Raw genomic sequence first — 20441 nt, forward strand, 5'->3', positions numbered from 1 at the left:
GAATGTGCCCATTTTCAGTGGAGGCCCGGGGAGAAAAGCTCCATAAGAAACAATTAGAGGTTACAAAAAATGCCAAATGCAAAGGTAAAATACATGTATGAATTACAAAACAGGTATAGTAAAAGAATAAATTGTCATTGTATTTGCAATGAGACAAAGGTTGCAGGTTTTTACATTCGGAGCAATAAGAATCAATTGTCAAGAAATAGGCATCAGCGATTACTGGATAGTTGCATTATATACATGCTAGTAGTTGAGAGAGAAATTGAATGATCAGAAGGTGATGGATTAGGTTTGTGTAAGGTAAATAGAAAAGGAGAGGAAGTAGAGAAGTTTGCAGCAGGAGTTTAGTAGGCTCTATGGGGAAAGTTATATGTATTTATGTAGGGTGAAAGCAGGAGCATTTACATTTGGAAGATAGAAATGAGAAAAGTTGTGTCTTGAAAGATTCGGGGTCAGGTATCTTCCTAAGTGAGGGAGGAAGAGAGTTCCATTTTTTGCCTACAATGAAAGAGAGAAGGAGTTGACCTGCAGGGCACTTGGGTTTATGAATAGAGATTAAATTTTGATGTTCAGATCACAGAGATCTGGTTGGGATGTAAGGAGGAAGGATGTTTGTTAGTGCTGGGCACTTATTTGGAAAGAATATTAATTTGTGAGCTGTGGTAAGTTGGAGGGAGTCGAGGTAGTTAGGGAGTTCCAGCCAGTTCAATGATTGTAGGGTGAGGCAGTGGTGAGTACAGGTTTTGGATTTGGTTGCGAATTTGGAGATTTTATTATAGCAAGTTTCAAGTTTAGAGGTGATGGAAGAAGACAGTTTAGTTAGAAGAGGGGCTCCATATAGTAAGGAAGGAAGGAGGTAGGTAGTTGCTAAAGTATGCCTGGAGGAGTTGGAGAGAAAGCGGTTATTCCTGTAGAGCATACCAAGTTTTTGGTGGGTTTTCTTGATGTTTTGTTGTACGTGGATATCAAATTTCTCATCTCTGGCAGACATAACTGTTTCTCATTGCTTACTCATTTTTAACAGCTTTTATAGTGTAAATTGCCCTGTGTCCTAATCATCATGAGTATCCTTAATGTAGCACACAGATTTCCACAAATCTACAGGCTGAGCCAGTTCAATTACCATTTATTTGTGATAAATAAATTAATTTAAGCTCTGAGCTGCTAACAAGCTATTTTTGGATCACCTCTGAAAGAAGACACTTATGTCCAGTGAGATTACTCAGTTAATAAATACATACAATAAATATACAAAGCTGTTATTATTTCTTACAAAACCTGTGTATTCACAGGTTACTGAAACATACTCTGCTGAATTTGTAAGCAGTCATTGCCCAAATCAACTTCTTTAGACAAACTGTTTCTGACCATAGGTTCATAGGAGGTTACTAGGCTAGTGGCCCTAGAGCCTTTACAAGCCTAACCATGTTAATTCTGGGTTGCCCCAATTGCACTTGGTTAGATGGATGTACTTTACAGATCAGTACCAACCACCCCTGTCCATGAGTGACATGGATGCCACCCCCAGGGTGAATTTGCCATCGCTCATCCATTTGTTCAGGTTGCACTTGAATAGGGTCATTAAGGAGCTCTGCTTCATGTGACGTTGAAGTTTACTCCAGAGCAGCAGCAATCTCTGGGAGACATAACTGTCTCTCCAGCATGTTCTACTAATGTCACTGGCAAGGTTGAGATCTCTAGAGCGAGTGACTCTTGTGCCATTTGATTTGCAGATGTACAGCATTTCCATCAGCTCAGGGTCAGACACTGCCCTGTAGGCCAGGCACAAGTCGCCTCTCAGTAGCCTATATGATACAGAGTACAGTGATAGGGTTTTCAGTCTATCCACATAGGTCATGGTTTGGAAGTCCTATATCTTCTTAGTGAGAAACCTCTGTGATGTCTCCAGTTGCTACAGATGTCTGGTGAGATACATGCAAAAGAGAGCATTGCACTCTGTTAATGTAAGCAAATCCAGTGAACCCCACAGGTATAAATGAAAGAATAAAAAGTAACTGGAGCCATGAACCACTCTAAAACCTCTTTAATTATCCAGAATATAATCCACAGATAATCACAAATCCACACAGCAAGGTAAAATCCACAGGTTGACATGTGGCTAAATAAACACGATTCCTGGTATCACAGTTGCTGGAGTCACTATGTCTGTATACCATGCCTGTAACAGGGTGGGCAAAAGAACTGCAAGCACATACATACTTTAAGTGTATGTGTTTGTGCTTGCTCTTTATAGTATAGCATATTCTTTAAATTTTGACTTATTTTGCATCCAAAACTTGGTCTATCAGATATAATAGAGCTTCATTCTGCAACGTCTTACAGAATATGCCGATATTTGTTTATTATATGTCTCACATTGTGTATATTGTTATTAAATGTCAGCATACAGCTACACATAATAGCTAACTGTTTTTAATATGTTTATTTGATGTATTAGCTGAAAAGATTGGCTTAGCTATTGTTTCCCTCTGTGACATAACTGTGTTCTCCAGACTTTTAGAGTCGCAACCCCTTTCTATAAAATCAGAGACAGCATTATTTAGTTGAGATTCCATATTACTGTTTGAGGTATTTAGTTTAGCTATTCAAAGAAAATGATTTTTTAATACATTAAACATATATTGGGGATGCATATTATTATAATATAAGTATGCATTCCTTTTTGACTTTTTTATATAATTTAGTACGTAATGTTCCCTTCTTTTCTTTATTAATTGTAATATCTAAAAATCTATGCTGTCAGTAGATATTGTTATCTTAAAGCTTTGAAAAGAGACATTATCAGATAAATATTAAAGAAAAAAATTAAAACTCTGTGTCTCCTTTCTTTATAAAAAAGAGGTCATCAACAAAACGTCAATAAAAGATGGCAAAGGGGTCAGCTAGGTCCTGTTTATGTTGCTTAGTAAGCAACCTGGGATGTTATCTGATCCCACTGAGGCCATGTTTTTGGCCTTAGAGAGCACAGATATGACTTGATCTCTAGAAATATTAGGTAGAGAGCTGGTATCAGGTATGCTTTGGGGTATGGCTGATGAAGACGGGGAGTGAAGTTTGTACCAAACACATCAGCTAGCAGGGTGGCAATTTCCTCCAGTATAGTGTGAGTGGTACCATATACTACTAATTTGGCACATAGCTGGACACTCCCTTTTAGATTTCGGATGTACTTAAAGAACCCCTTATGATTGTCCTGGACTAGAGATGGTATTTTAGCTTCATAATTTGCTTTAGAGGACTTTACAAGACTTCTGATTTACTTGTTCAACCTGTGAAGGGAATTCTTCCTCTGCAGAGGCAGTTGCCTCTTGTTCTTGGACATCAGTTTCTTCCTTTTGTTATACAATCTGTTTATACTAGACATCCACCAAGGTGGCGTGTTTTTTAGGGAGGGCCTGGTTTTAATACAGTCAAGTATAGCTGAGTCTATACAGTTGCTAAGATGATTATACAGGACATTTGTGTACATCTCTGCATAGGAGTCATTATTGCCTGTGATTGCAGGGGGTATACAACATTTTATACAATCACTTTGTTTTAGAGAAGTTCCTTAGTTTTTTTGCTCCTTTGGGGGTGCGGGGTCAAATGAGACTGACTTATGGTCTGACCTTACCAGGGAAGACATCACACAGGGGCAATGCAGTTGCTACCCATGTTGGTGAGTACTATGTCAAGGACATTAAACCCCTTATGGGGGTGCAGACTATCTGTTTCAGACCATTTGCTTTGACAAAGTCCAGGAACCACTGAGCGAGCATGTTTGAGCTCATGTATGTTACACGGGACACATAATTTGAGAGTTCAGTCATTTCTCTCTTCATATAGTTCAAGGAGGTACATCTCAAGTCATTCACTCCAACATGGGGATTGATAGAGTCATAACAGTACTTGTTGTTGAGTGACCTGAGTGCATGCATGATCTGATGGATCCTGGCACCCAATAAGCAGCTGACTGTGGTCTTCTCCTTGTCCAGCTTGTTGAGGGAGACATCTGTCTTAGTATGGAGTTTCCTATGACCAAGACATTAGGTTTTGAAGAGTTTTGCCTTACGGTCTTATTTGGTGAGACACTGATATGTGTGTCATTATGTGCAGTGGTTTTTATACATTTTGAGGTGTGTGAAGATAATTTACAGTTGGGAGATCTGTGATCGTTTGGTAGGCTTCTGGTGTGTACCCCCACTTATCTGGATTTACATGTTGTGTCCTGAACTTGTGTGAGAAGTGAAGTGCTAGAGCTGACAACTTGTTTGATGTCTTGTTTTTGTTACGTGACAGGATTGTTTCCAAATTGATAGTGTAATTACATCTCTCACATACAATATTTATTTGTTTCAGGACTAAGTAGTTGTCAGTATACATGAAGCAATTACTACATTGGCTCAGGATACCCAAGTCAATCAGGCTGGCTGGAGAAATGCTGGGAAGTGACCATCCGTAATGGCAGGTTTGTACCTTAGCACTGTTGGAAAGTGGGTAAGTTAGATCAGTTTATGATGCAGGAATAACAGAGGGGCTTATTCTGTTGACAGTTTAAGGTGAAGAGCTGTGGTGATGCTGCTCAGTGTGCAGTTGCATTACCTGCAGAGCAACAGGGGACTTTGGAGGGTCCTACTGACAGATGTCTAGGGAAAATTTAAGTTTCCAGGCATTTGTGTCTATACAGGCAGCGCTAACTCCTTTTGTGCAATGTACAGCTACATGCAAACATGAAGCTTAAATACAAGTGAAATTCAACAGTTTTAACTCAAACTGCCAGTGAGAAAGCCTCAAACTGAGCCTTTCTCTAACAATCCCCAACTCAGATGGAACCTGAGCTACACACTTCTTAGGATCATAGGAAATTACTAGACTACTGGCCCTTTGGCCCTTACAAGCCTAGCTAAGTTTTGTGCTCAAGTCAGCATCTGTTGCCTCTGTCTAGCAGAGACACAAGTTGGATCCTAAGGGTGAATTTTCTGTCTCCCATTCAATCATCCAGGTTACGCTTAAAAGGGACAATGAGATGCTCTGCTTAACATGAAGTGGGAGTCTATTCCACAGATGGGGGAGCCTCTGGGACACAAATTTGTTCTGCTAGCAAGTTCTATCGATGTTGCAGGCCATGTTTCGATCCCTAGTACGAGTTACACAAGTGTACTGGTTTTGCAAATAGGCAGCATTTCCAATAAGGTGGGGTCAGAGATAGCTTTGTATGCCAGATAGAGATCACCTCTGAGCAGTCTGTATGAAACTGAGTAGACAGACAAAGTCTTTAGCTTAATACACATAGGATAGATGTTTGAGACCCTGTATTCTCCTAGTCAGGATTTTTTGTAGTCTGTCCAGCTGCTGTATGTGTTTGGAGAGGTACATGCCAAAAGGGGCATTCTGCTCAATAATTGGCCTGATAAGTGAAGAGTACAGGGAGGTTATGACTTCTTTTTTCCTAGCTGTAATACCCTTACTTATGAGGTGGGCCATACAGAATGCCCTTCATGCTACAGAGGCTACATGGTGATCAAATGTCAGGTTGCTATCAACCTGGGTGCCCAAATCTCTCACAACTAACTGTGTGCTTAGGGCATTGTTGTTGATGTGGTAATTTGCAGGAACATTGTTCTCTCCAAAGGTGATAATGATGCAGTTTTTGGCACTGAGTTTGAAGCCATGTTCTAGACACCAATTATTTATTAGGGTGAGACCCTCTTGGAGAATGTCCACATCATTTGGGGAATCAATGACAGCCACAGTTTGCAGTAATCTGCAAATATGGTTAGCCACAGAGCTTTGGTTTTAGCCTGCACTTCTGAGAAGTAGATTCCAAAAAGCAGAGGCCCCAAAACTGATCCCTGAGGTACACCACTAGTTACGGGTCTACTACTAGAGGTAGATTCCCCTATTTTGACTGCATGGGTTTTGTCAGTGAGCCAGTTGGCTACCCATCTAGTGACATATGGGTTGATGCCAAGCTAAGTGAGTTTGCCTATGATGCCTGAGAGAGAAATGGTGTCAAAAGCTTTAGCCAAATCAAGGTAGCCAGTATGCCACTTTTTTCCTTCATCTATGGCCTCGGTAACTGTCTCAAAGAAGTCCACCAAGTTTAACAGGCATGATCTCCCTTTGACAAACCAAGCCTGAATAGGGTCAAATGCTTGGAGACTACTGATGTCCTTGTTTATGAGAGCCATAAAAATGCATTCCATGGCCTTACAGAACAGGCTAGTTCAGATAATCAGCCTATAGTTTCCTGGGTCAGTATATGAGCCACCTTTATGCAGTGGGATGACAGTGGCGGTCATCCACTCGACTGGGACAAATCCAATGCTCAAGCTGAGACTGAACAGGGTGCCCAATGGTGTTGCAAGTTCCTGCTTGAGCTCATGGAGGATGCAGCCTGGGATGCTATCAGGACCCATGGAGGCATTATTTTTTGCTTAGAAAGGGCATTTATGACTTCCTTTCTGGAGATGAGAGGTGGGGTGCAGTTGTTGGGATGACCTGATTAATTGTCGGTGAGGACAGGAGGGGTGAAGTTTTTGCTCAACCTTCTGTCACAAGCATGCAGTGAGGCCCTCTTAATGTAAGATGGCTGGTTTAGAGAACAGTGATACCAAACAGTGTGGATTCAGCAAGTCTGAATCTATGCTATGCTATATAAGGCAGTAGTACAGAATTTCAAAGTGCAGAAAAATGCAGACGCAATCAGCAAAAATGAAGCAGCAATTCAAATAAATACAGTTAACGAAGTGCAATACAGACTTTAAATATACTTATTTTTCAGTTGTTTGTAGTGGATGCCTTGGATTTAAGCTCAGATGCACTCCAGATCTTTGGCTAAAATCACCAAACTCTGAGCAACTCCGGTTAAGTCTTCTCATTAAAATAGTTGTCTGTCTTGTTACTTCGTATTTTGCCCAGATTATATAATTTGCTGTGTTTAGTTTGACCTTCATGCATTTTCTGTATTAGAAAATTAAGAATCTCTGAGTCATCCATAACTCAACATACCAGCTGAAGTTCAATAAACTATAACTTAATGTTCAGAAATGTTATAGTTTGTGAGAACAGTGTGCCTGCTGTGAGAGTGGTATTTGTTGTTGTGATGTGAGATAGAATGTAGATATGGTATAAGTAGAACTAGGCAATTGTATACCGATCACTAGATATTTTGGAAAAAAAAACAAGCACGCACCATTAGCATTGGCTTGCTTCTGTTGGCCAGTGACAGTGTGGAAGTAATATGTCCTGAAAAGCTGTGTCAGTGAATAATCACAACTCTTTTGATTCTGTGTATTCTAGGAGATTGGAATAACTTTCAGCAGTATAGGTGGTAAAACAAAAAGTAAAAAAAAAAACGAAAGGAAGCATAAAATCATAAAGTCAAAGCCATGGCAAAGTGCTTTAGAATTAAAATCAGAATACCTTCAGAAAGAATAAATAAACACTAAATACATACATTAATTCATTCACAGATTACCCACCTAATCCAGTTTGAGTTACTTGGAAGCTAGATCATATCCTAACACTAACTGTGAACAAGACAAAATCTGATCTTGGCAAGGCAACAGCTTATAAAAGCCATCATCAACAAATCATAATCAACCCCTATTTTCCCATTTTCTGTATGGGGTTGGGGTATTGTGTAAATTATTGCCATCTCTCTCTCTCTATTCAATGCCACTCTCTTACCTTCTTTGACAGTCATACCTGACTGATGTGGGTCTTCTCTCAAACAGTCCATCCAGCGCTTTGTGGTGATCTGGTCATATTATCAAAGAATGTGTATAAAATGCACAGACGCACATGCAGCCCATGTGCCAAGTATAATTTGAAAGAAGTGACAAGTCACCTAGAGCATGTCTTTAGGAATTAAGAGGAAATTGAGGTACCTGGTGAAAAACAACAAAAATATGGGAAAGTCATACAGGCTGTATACAGAAGGCATCCTACCCGAGTACTGAACTGGAAGACTAAGCACAATAACAGCAACTCTTACCAAACAATTAAAAAAATTAAAAAACTCTAGGTAAGTTTGACAGGGAGCCCCGAACCCTGATCAAATCAACCAAAGAATGATATGAGGTAAAAATAGCCACCTAGGCAAAGAAAAACCACAAAGCCTTTTCTAACAGTGTTAGAAACCTTAAAAACAATGCTCAGCACTTTGCAGAGCTAATAGTAAATGATATTACATACTCAGACTCAGAAAATATAGCCCATCTACTAGCGAGTTAATTTAGCTCTAAATTCACCTACCTGTTGCCTCCTAAATTCATAGATCTCCTATGCACATCTACATCCCTCCCTCACATCTCCCATAAACACATCCTCAAGGCACTATCCAAGGCCAAGAACACTGCTTCTGTGGGGCCAGATAATGTATCAGACTGCGTACTGGCCATCTTGAAACAAGGCTTGTCCGACCCCCTAAAGAAGCTATTCAATATCAGCCTTCTAACAGGGTTTTTGCCAGTTGATGGAAGACAGTAACTGTCATCCACGTGCACAAAGGAGTAGTATCAATGGATCTGATCCATGTGCACAAAGGAGTAGTATCAATGGATCTGATCCACGTGCACAAAGGAGTAGTATCAATGGATCTGATCCACGTGCACAAAGGAGTAGTATCAATGGATCTGGGAAATTAAAGACCCATACGTCTGACCAGCCTCATTTGTAAGCCTATGTAAAGGATCATTATGGAATTAATATATAAGGACATAGGACATAGCTGACCTAAAAACTCTTGGCCCAGGTGAATTTGGATCTGTCAAAGGTAGTTCCTGCCTTCTTAGCCTAGATGACTTCTTTGATTAGATTACTAAAACAATGGATGAAGGCAAATCAGTACACACCATATAGCTAGACTTCATAAAGGCATTCAACTCCATTCCACACTTATCTTAGATAAACTATCCCAGCTAAATGTTAATCCCTATATAATTTATTAGATAACAAACTGGCTCACAAATATAGAACACAGGAAGTTAGGTTGGGCTGCTTTATGCTTCCAAAAGACCTGTCAGTAGTGGTGTACCCCAGGGTTCAACTCTTGGGCCACTCTTTGTTGGCACTTACCTCTTGGATGTCAAAGCTACTATTAAAGATTTATGGCTGACCAAGTTTGCAGATGATTGTAAACTTGGTGCCAACAAAAACTCCCCAGAGGACACTAATATCCTCTAAAAAATGACTTTTCCAAAATCAATAGCTGATGTCAAAACTATTGACTAAAACTAAATCCCATGAAATTGTTATAGTAATTTTCAGCAAGCAAGAAGTCCCTTGTATCTATTGTATTTTCAACTGATCAAGTAATTAGGGACCTGGGAACTCGTATAGCCAATGAACTATCCTTCAATCACCACACATCTATGTTTGTAAGAAAGTCTTTCTTTATTGTATAACTTATTAGAAAGGGTATGGTGCCCATGTCCAGAGATGTGATGATTTCACTGGATTCTGTATTCATATTGAGAATTTGGTATTCCAAACATCTGGCACAACTTGAATGCAGACAGTGCTTTCTCACTGAGAAGATCAAGGGACTAAATCATGAAAACTATGCATACTATCTAAAAGCCTTGTCCCTCTCCTCAGTGGCATACAGGCTGCTGGGAGGTGATCTCTGCCTTGGGTTCAAAGCATCTGCAGACCTTATCCGGTCAGACCTACTGCACATTTGCAAGTCCAATGGGTGCATAAACAACCACTCAAGACATCCCAATCTCGTTTGCAACATAAATAGATCCTGTTGGAGAGATAGGTATATATATATATATATATATATATATATATATATATATATATATATATATATATATATATATATATATATATATATATATATATATATATATGTCACAAAAATATCAGTTCTTTGGAATTGCCTTCCTCTACACATATAACAAAGTACTTCTCTTTCACTATTCATTTATAATCTAGACAAATGGATGGATAACCACAAATTCACCCCTAGTTTAGCACTCTTGTCTGTCGTGGATATGAGCAACATGTAAAAGTTCCACTTGTCTCTGGGTTATTTGTACTTAAAATACAATGTCTGGCTAAGTTTCTATTGATCCTCATGGATCAGTAGATTAGCAAGTATCTATGAACCTATGAATATGTCACTAAAAACAGGGGTGCTGAAATTACAGAAAGCTTGCCTAAGAATATCTAGCTATCTGTTTTTATACACATTCATATATTAAATCTTTCTTTTTGTCTTTATATATATATATATATATATATATATATATATATATATATATATATATATATATATATATATGTATAGGTTCACTACATAATCCCGAAATTTTGAAATACCGAATTTCAAAAGCTCGAGACTATAAACCCGAAACCCCTAAATACCGAAACTACACAAGCGCAAAATTTAAAATCCCAAACATCTAACACACATAAAGCACACACATACACACAGCTTCCCCCCACAATCAAACATATCAGACTACACTACAGATATGCAGGGGGGCAAGCCCCCCTGCACCCCAAACACCCCCGCTACTTAAATATTCTAACTCCGAGATCGCACAGACACATAAGGCAAACTCACACCCGCACATTACAGTCCCTCACACACACACACACACACACACACACACACACACACACACACACACACACACACACACACACACACACACACACACACACACACACACACACACACACAACATACACTTACACACACTAAATCCCCTCACAAACACACTTACACACACTAAATCACCTCACAAACACACTTACACACACATACTTATCTGAACTGCAACACCAGAAGTGCTAATTCAATATCTTCGAACATTGGGATTTTGAATTTTGCGCTTCTGGTCTTTCGCTATTCCGGGGTTTCTGCTACATGGTTTCGAGCTTTTGAAACTCGGTATTTCAAAAGTTCGAAATTATGTAGTGAACCCATATATATATACACACAGATACATATCTATATCTAATCTATATTTATCTATTTATCTAATCTATCTATCTATCTATATATATATATATATATATATATATTACATATACATACATTTATACACACACACACACACACACACACACACACACACACACACACACACACACACACACACACACATACACACACACACACATATATATATATATATATATATATATATATACACGTGTATGATGTATATGTGTATATATATATATATATATATATATATATATATATATATATATATATATATATATATATATATACATATAGACACACACACACACACACACACACACACACACACACACACACACACACACACACACACACACACACACACACACACTACCTTCACATTGTTGAATAGTCATTTTATTGGCAGAGTGAAGTGCTTTGAAAAGTGGTTAAATACACTCTTTGTTGAGTGCTGGAGATGGTGAAAGAAACAAATTGAGTGTGCGTAATAAAGCTAAGTGTAAGTTTGGGATTATAATGCAAAAACTTTCAGATATACCAAAAGTTTCGGTATTATGGTGGGTGAGAGTGTGTGTACAAGTGTTTGTGGGTTAAGGTTAGAGTAAGCACTAGGGAAGGGGATACATTTAGTGTTGTGCGTATGACTATCTTTTGCAGTGTTACGGAAAGGGCTTTTCTAAAGTGAACTGTGTGTTCAGGGAAGTGAATGATAGGTTTACATTCATCCAAATGTCACCAGTAACATTATTTTTACTACTGAGAAATGTCTCCTCACTGGTATATCATTTATTGAAATAAGGTGAGCTTTTAAAATGTTGGACATAATATGGTGCCTGACAAACTTAGGGCAATGAGCTTTGGGGATAAGTGCACAAAGCGGATTCAAAGCTGTATTGCTAGTAGGGTATACAGGATATATTCTGATATGTGTGCTAGAATTCAAGGTTCCTCTGGGGCTACATTCTCAACCCTAACCTATTAACCCTCAAAATCCATAAGTTTCACCTAGAGCTGAGGCAGGTCAAGCAGACAATATCTTCTGATGGATGTATAAGAGAATTTAAGTAAAGTATATCTTCTGGACATATAAGTGAATTTAAGTAAATCTTTATCTGCACTTTTTTCAAATAATACAGCATTTAAATTGATTTATTTGTGTTGCATTGAATACTATCTAGCTGGAAGATGTGGCTCTGTTTTTTCAGTTAGTTCCCCACCCATCCTTCCTGCTTTTGTTTTGGTGTTAATCTTGGTGGCTTTGAAACTGCCCACCCCTCTTGTAAATTTGCATTTGGATTCTCCTCCTGGGCCCATCTCATTTGCTCACTCAAACAAAAAAAAAAAAAAAACACTTGCACTTTTTTCATCTGCTTTTACTATATTTGTGTTTCTTCCTACTTTATTTGGAGCGGTTCCAGCCCAGAGGTTAGTAGTTTGTGGGCCATTTTGGGCTAATTTCTATCTCTTTCATTTCCCTGCTGTAAAAACTGTGTTTGCATGGTTTTGCATGTCCGGGCAGTGCTGGTTAGCTAGGGCTAAATTTATCCCGGCTCCACCAAGTCTCCTCTTCAGTTTTTCCCTTGAAAGTAGTCTAACTCTCAATATAAGCACTTAAAAAGCATCCTACAGTCCAGCACTTGCTCAGACCTAATAGCAAGCACTAATATACCCCGACACTTGATTGCCCAGCAGGGCAAGGCTCATTATTCACCCATCACCAACCAAGTGACTAAGCAGCTCACCCTACTATTCAGATATGACCAAAGGGCAATTTCAGGTATACTCTCCAGTCCAGCTGGTGAACCTGGGTATGCCGAGGCAATGTTACAACTGCCTCATGTACACAGACAACCCTCTCCTCCTACCACAAAACATTAACATATGCAAGAGATGAAATTATATAGCTAAATTGGATGCTAAACTCTCTCCACCCAAGACTGGGACAAGCAGTCATGAGGCAAAGGTTAACACTTGCACCACACATCCAGCCTCACATAGACATACTAAACCAGCACTGGCAAAAAATACACATACATACACAAAATCATACTCAGAGGCTCTAAATAAAAACCTGCAAAAGCATCACAGACCTCCAAAGCAGACACCCAAAAAACCTGCACCTCCCGTCACAAACCAGACAACACATAAAACATAAAATCAGTGCACAATCACAGCCCTTAAGGCAAAATAACATACCTCACACACTAGTAATAGGCAACTCTATAGTCAGGCACACTGACGTCCCACTCACTAGGCTGGACAAGGAGAAGGTTACTATTAGCTGCCTGTCGGAAGCCAGAATCCGTCACATAACACAAGCACTCAGGTCACTCCAGAACAAGTACAAATATGACTCTATCATTGTTCATGTTGGTGTGAATGACCTGAGACGTACCTCCCTGGACTACATGAAAAGAGACATGGAAGAGCTCTCTGATCATGTAGCCCAGGCGGGTATGACCCTGACCCTGAGTAGCATCCCGCCCTCACCAAGAATAATACCGCAGTATAAAGAAAAAATAACCAATTTCAACAATTAGCTAAGCTTCTGGTGTCATTCAAAGGGGATCCAGTGTCTGTCAGCCTGGGATGACATGCTCGACAGACCTCATTGCTTCACAAGAGACAGCTTGCACCTGTCACCCCTAGGCTTTTGAATACTGGCCAAGGCTCTTGCTGCCCCCATAGTGCCTTTTTTAGGCAAGGCTCAAAAGTCAAACCCACTTCCGTAAACAGCACAAATAAAAAAATGAGGGTCATGCTACTCAACGCCAGGAGTTTAAATCTCAAAATGCATCAGCTTGAAGCACTCCTCAGTATGGAGAATGTCGACATCTGTGCAGTAACTGAAACCTGGTTCAAGGCTCCACAGAGCACCCCAGCGCTACTGGGCTACAACTCATACCACACATTTCGGCCACAGAACATGGACCAAAACATAAAAGGAGGGGGTGTATCCATATTCATCAAGGATATCTACACCTCCAGGTTAGTGGCGCAGCATGATACCTCCGAGATCATCCATGTGCAACTAACATCAGGCAAATCTGCAATGCAAATTGTGGCCTGCTACAGATCACCCTCCATGACCCAGAACCACCACTCCGCCTTTCTAGAGACACTGGAAAACATGAAGATCCTACCGAACACCCTGATATTGGGCAGTTTCAATTACCCTACCATTAACTGGGAAAACTACTCAAGTACAAACTCCCAGGTCCACTGCTTCCTGGAATTTATCAACAAAATGCCCTGGATCAGTTGGTAAACTCCCCTACCAGAGGTGAAAACATATTGGACCTGGTCATCACCAACATGGGCGATAGGTGTTCCACACCAGAGGTCAACCAATCACTGGTTAGATCAGACCATAAACTAATCACTCTGGATGTCCACACCCCACCACCACCCCCAACTTCACCTTACTTAAGACAGAGGTGGTAAGTTTCACAGCCCCCACGCTAAAGGATAACACTGTCCAAGATGCAGAAACCTTTACAAATGCACTCTATGAGCACCTACAATGATGCATGGATCATGCCATCCCTAGCAAAACCAAGACTCACTCCTCTAAGAGAAGGAAACCAGTCTGGTGGACCCTTGCCATAAACAGGCTATACAATAGAAGGAGGAAATTAGTTCAGAAAAAAAGCAAATCTCAAGAAGGAAAGACATTCCTGATCAGTATTAGTAAGAAACTAAGGTCCCTCATAAAATCCTCCAAGGCTAACTTTGAAAGAAAAATAGCCAAGGATTCGAAAGATAACCACAAAGCCTTCTTTAGCTATGTCAAGAATCTAAGTGGCAACTCGCAGATATGCTCTGAGCTAGTGCAACATAGCACAAAATATACTGAACCCACTGATATTGCCAACATCATGGCAGATAGATTCCGTGCAAACTTCACCCCCCTCTCACCCCCAAAAGGGCCCATAACAATACCGGAAAAGTGTAGTGTCCCGGAAATCACAGACGCACAGGTGAAAACAGCCCTTTCAAAAGCCAAAAGCACAGCATCAATGGGGCCAGATGGTGTCCCAGGCTGCGTCTTGCATGAACTACAGAACAAACTAACCCCCCACCTAAACACACTGTTCAACCTCAGCCTCTCCACAGGCTACGTGCCCATAGAATGGTGCACAGCAATGGTTATTCCACTCCACAAAGGATGGGCCACAACTGACCCTGGTAACTATTGCCCCATACGCCTGACTAGCCTGTTCTGCAAGGCTATGGAGCGCATCATCATGGAACTCATTAATAAAGACATTGGGGAACCTCCAAACTCTTGACCCGACCCAGTTCAGCTTTGTTAAGGGCTGATCATGCCTACTAAACCTGGTTGACTTCTTCAAGACAGGCACCAAGGTCATAGATGAGGGGAAGGTAATTCACACAGCCTACCTTGACCTCACCAAGGCTTTCGACACCACTCCCCACTCTGGAATTATAGAAAAACTCACCAGCCTGAACATAAACTCCTATATCACAAGATGGGTTGCCAACTGGCTTACAGACAGAACTCACACGGTAAGAATAGCGGGCTCCAGGTCTGACTCTAAACCAGTCACAAATGGTGTCCCACAAGGCTCAGTGCTGGGACCCTTACTGTTCAGCATATACTTCTCAAAAGTACAGGCAAACACAGAAGGAATATGGCTAACCAAGTTCACTGATGACTGCAAACTGGGAGCCATAATTGACTCACCGGCTGACACAGACATTCTCCAAAAGGGCCTTACTGAGATGGACACCTGGTGTCAAAGTCATGGTCTCAAGCTAAATGCCAAAAAATGCATAGTCATCCTGTTTTGGAAAAACAAAACACCCATGAATTACCACATAAGTGGCAGCCCCCTTAATACAGAAGAGGTAATAAGAGATCTGAGGACCCAGGTAGATAGTAATCTCTCCTTTGACAATCATATTGCCAAAGTAGTTAGGAAATCCTTCTATGTAGCCCATCTAATTACTAAAGGGTTCGCATCTAGAAATAAAGAGGTTATAGTGCCCCTCTACTCGTCAGTCATCAGGCCCATCATAGAGTACAATGCCCTGTTTGGGATGTACCTCACAAGATACTTCCAACAGCTGGAAAGACCACAAAAGTACCTCACCAAGAGGATTATTGGTCACAAACATATGTTCTATGCAGCCTGACTGGAAAAACTCCAACTGTACCCAGTGGCATATTGCTTACTCAGAGGTGATCTTTGCCTGACTTACAAAGCTATGTCCAACTCAGAATTGATGGAAATGCTCCACCTAAAGAAATCCAAGTCACTGCGAGCCACTCGCTCTAGTGAGCTAAACCTCACCACAACAATAAATAGAATATGCTGGTGGGATAGATTCCTGTCACAGAGACTCCCCATGCTTTGGAACAAAATTCCTAACTGCATTAGGCAGAGCCCCTCACTAACACTCTTCAAGAGAAACCTTGACGAGTGGATGGGTAACAGAAAATACACCCCTGGGATCACTTCATTGGCTCTTCTTGACAGAGGCTCAGTTAATTAATCAAAGGGGTGGCGAAAGCTGACACACTCTGGCTAGGCTTATAAATGCCCTCGGGCAGATAGCCTAGTACATACCTATGAACCTATGAACCCATGAACCTATGATGACACTCTACTCATTGTAGCCAAATCTATCCCACAGTTTCTAAAAAGTCTGCAAAATAGGTATGGAATTTGGTAGGCCATAGCAAACAGTTATGGGGTTTGGTAGACCATAACAAACTTACAATTAACACTAAGAAGATAATCAGTCTGATCTTTGGCTCTCAACAAAGACAACAAAATAATTATCTGGCATTAAACTCGATTACTCATTAAGTATCCTGCATTTCAAGTACAGTTACACAATTACCTAGATCTTTGGCTTGAATTTTCCTAATCTCTTAAACATCATTTCAAGAAAATGTTGTGTATAGGGTCTCTAATTTCCTACCCTGGGATAACAGAAAGTCTGCTGGTATAAAGCTTTTGATGCCAACACTCAAATATGAGTTATCATAATAGCCATTAACTTGAGTCAAACACTATCCTGCTTGAGTTTGTAGCTAACAATTTCTGCAGGTTTATCTTTGTATGTAGGGCATCACTGACTCTAACTTAAGAAATTCGAACAGATTCCTGTCAGTGCTTTGCCACCCAGCTACTTACTGTGCATATTTTCTGATTTCTGAATAAAAGCCTGCAGTTGCCTCCATGCTTTTGGCAAATCTTCCCTAGTGAGCTGATACTTAGTTCCCTCCAAATAAAGAAATGGAATATACCATAAAACTTTTAGGGCTAGACTTAAGACACGTCTAGCATCATCCTAGAAATTCAACTGCCTTAGGGATGAGTGTTAATTTCAAGGCACACTAATTGTTAATTGGCATGTATATATTTGCTTGTGAATTCATTTATTTCTCCATTATCTAGTTAGCCTTAGTTCCTTAAATTTATGGTATTAGGTTGGTCTTTCTTTATTAATGACATCTAGTTTTGTGATAGTGGCTGCTGTAAACATCTGTTCCTGACATTAAAACTACCTTTAGGAATTTATTTTTTTGCTGTGAATAATGTATTTATTGCTGTATCCATTGTTGTATTTATTGCTGCATTGTTGTATCCAATGTATTGCTGTACTCTACTGCAAGATTCATCTGAGCGATGAAACAAGTCACTGACCACTCCACCTACATAATTAACAAATTAAGGAAAATCAATCAATTAATAAATGCATCATCATCATCATCAAGCTACACCCACTTCTTCCTATTCTCTACAACATTTGGCTGCCAGAAGGAAGTTGTATAAGACTGATTTAAAAACCTCGCATACATCAACACAAATGATCTAAGTAAGCTTTCTAGTATCCAGGTGTTTACTGTTTTCTTTAACTAGAATCAGATAATACTGAATATGCTGTATTCAGAGTGGAAATCACACTGCTTTCCAAAGAGATGTCTGTTTTTTGCAGCTCTTCATTGAGATGAGCAGACACAGAGGTTTCTATTGATTTAAACAGGGCAAGGAAGAGTGAGATTGGTCTGTATTTTTGGATGAATGTTTTATCACCTGCTGCTTTGTAAAATCGGGTGAAGGTTGTTTACTTTCATAAATGTTGGAAACAACCTGAGGTAAGGGAGAGATTTAAAAAATACCAGCGATGGAACCATGGTCCTTTCCAGATCAAGGAGAGTGGGTTAGTCACCCTGGACACTGTGGTGTTAGCCACTCACAACTGATACCAAGTACAGAGTTGACTGGGGGTCGCTTTCTGCATATTTTGCCATGAAAGCTATATGCTCCTGCTCTGCTATGATTGTGGAGTTTTCTCAGGAGAGAGGAGATCAAGACTGAAGAAATGAGTGGAAAAAGAGATTCTCCTTAGATAAAAAGGGTAAAACTAGGTGTGGGGTGAAAGCTGTAGGGAAATCATAGTTTACAGAAAAATATAAAACTGTGTCTGGCTGAAAAACAGTGGAGAGGCAATAAAGAAAGCTGAAGCTGAAGGTGTGAATGAAAAGAGACTGATGATGTGGATAACTGAGAGGCAATGTGAAACTGGCTGAATTAATCAGCTGGTAAGCTAGACCTAGAGAGAAGAGATCTGCAGAAATTGATCGAGATGACATTTTTCAGGTCACTACAATTATATAAGTTCCCTTGTTTCTACAGTTGGTAAAAGCTTTGAAACAGAGATGTTTGCTTATCTATTAAATAGACTGCTTTACTATGTTGAATAAGAGACTTTGCAGATATTTTAGCACATACATGTAAATATTAGCCAAACAAGTATTTTACAGTCAGTCCACAGTTTGTGTGTGTGTGTGTGTGTGTGTGTGTGTGTGTGTGTGTGTGTGTGTGTGTGTGTGTGTGTGTGTGTGTGTGTGTGTGGCACATATAGGTACTACGTCATATTCTCATTATCATTTCGAGAAGTTGCTTGCTTTAGTCCTGTGAGACACATGATTCTAGATTATTTAATCAGGGAATGTTCCAGTAGCAGGAGGTATTCATAGTTCCTTATAGAATATGCTCTGACAGACATGTACATGAGGATCAGTCAGGTTAACATTGAAGCAGCTCTGTTAAAAAAAGGTGTGTTTAGATGACAATGCTTCACAGTCCTGCCATTCAATCTTAATGGCATGAGAAAACAGCAACACTTCCTTATGTCTAACATGAGTCATACAAAGAGGACTTCAAATGTATTCTGGGAAGAAGGGATGAAAGCAAGAAAACAAGATCATGTTACCAAGGCAGGCCCCATCATCCGCCATTTTGAGAGAAAGACATTAAAATTGGAAATGAAGAACTCAAGAGTGATTTTGAGGCATTAAAACAGCTCCAAAACAAAGATACAAGGAAAAAATATGTTTTTTGAGTTGTAAAGTGGAGTTTTCCTTGAAGAGATTATGGTCTGTAACTACAGTGAATTTCCTTCCGTGTAGATAAGGCTGAAGTTTTTGCATTGCCCACACTATGGCTAGACATTCCTTTTCTACAGCTGCATAGCATTCCTCCCTGGGTAGGACCCTACAGCTGAGATATACCACTGGGTGCTCTTCTCTCTCTCTGAGGAAACCTAGCTGAGTACAGCCATCACCCCATGGTTTGATGCATCCACCTGCACAACACATTCTTTGCTGTAATCTGGACTGCCTAACACAGGGAGTCCTCCCAAAGCTCCTTTAAGCTTCTCAAATGCTGGGGTTTACACTAACTTATCTGGCTTGTTTTTCCTTATTAGGTCTGTGAGGGGAGCAGCTATGGTACTATAATTGGGGACAGACATTCTGTAGTACCCTGCTGTCCCTAAGAATGCCCTCATCTGCCTTTTGGTAACAAGGGCAGGCCATGCCTGAATGGCTTCCACTTTGGCAGGTTCTGGCCTGATCTTAACACTCCCCACTCTATGTCACAGGTAGGAGACCTCTGCCATACCCACCTGACTTTTGGTGGGCTTAATGGTCAACCCTGTCCTCTGTAGTCTGCCCAGCACCTCCCTGACATGCTGAAGGAGATCTTGCCAGGAATGTATGTAGATGGCAATATCATCCAGGTAAGTAAGGGTGAAATCTCCTGCTCCTGCTAGGATATGATCTACCAGCCTTTGGAAAGGCACTGGAGCATTTTTCATCCCAGAGGGCATCTTTTTGAACTCATACAAGCCAAAAGGAGTCACAGATGCTGACCTCTGTCTAGCGCTGGGAGTCAAGGGCACCTGCCAGTAACCCTTGGTAAGACCAATAGTGGTAAGATACTTAGTCCCACCCAGCTGCTCTAGGGCTTCATCTGTCCTAGAAATGGGGTAAGCATCTGACTCTTTGTGACTTTAATTTCCTGTAGTCCACACAGAACCTGGTGCTGCCATCCTTCTTTGGTACCAGCACAACTAGCGAGGTCCAGGGACTGCTGGACTCCTGAATTACTCCTAGTTCCAAAATTTCCTGTATATCCTCTCTCAG

The sequence above is a fragment of the Protopterus annectens genome, chromosome 3.part1, assembly GCF_019279795.1.
Source record: "Protopterus annectens isolate FY-2018-M chromosome 3.part1, PAN1.0, whole genome shotgun sequence".
In the NCBI taxonomy this organism is placed as follows: domain Eukaryota; kingdom Metazoa; phylum Chordata; order Ceratodontiformes; family Protopteridae; genus Protopterus; species Protopterus annectens.